At 58.9% G+C, this 202-nt stretch overlaps 1 protein-coding gene across 1 annotated transcript in view; it reads right to left on the reverse strand.

Moving 5' to 3' along the window:
- LOC104508826 (serine/threonine-protein kinase TAO3-like) overlaps window positions 1-186 on the reverse strand; it is a gene marked incomplete at its 3' end in the record, with an annotated part of 12,171 nt that extends 11,985 nt beyond the window's left edge. The window contains exon 1 of the mRNA XM_010150568.1: window positions 23-186. The remainder of the gene's footprint in view (window positions 1-22) is intronic.
- Window positions 187-202: the final 16 nt, after the last annotated feature.

The raw sequence follows: 202 nt of genomic DNA on the forward strand, positions 1-202 counted from the left end.
GGCCTCTCCCGGCGGCGGCTGCCTCTCTCTCCCCCCTCTGTCTGCACAAGCGCCGCTGTTGGAGAGGCATAGTTCAGCTCTCTGCTAGCCCCGGCAGCTCCCACCGTACAAAATGAATAAGCAACACATTGCAGCTCGGTTCGGCGTGTCAGCTGATCGCTAGCGGGATGCCTTCTGAATCCCTGGCTGGGGTTTTTTTTTT

This window comes from Eurypyga helias, unplaced genomic scaffold (assembly GCF_000690775.1).
Source record: "Eurypyga helias isolate BGI_N326 unplaced genomic scaffold, ASM69077v1 scaffold9824, whole genome shotgun sequence".
NCBI lineage: Eukaryota > Metazoa > Chordata > Aves > Eurypygiformes > Eurypygidae > Eurypyga > Eurypyga helias.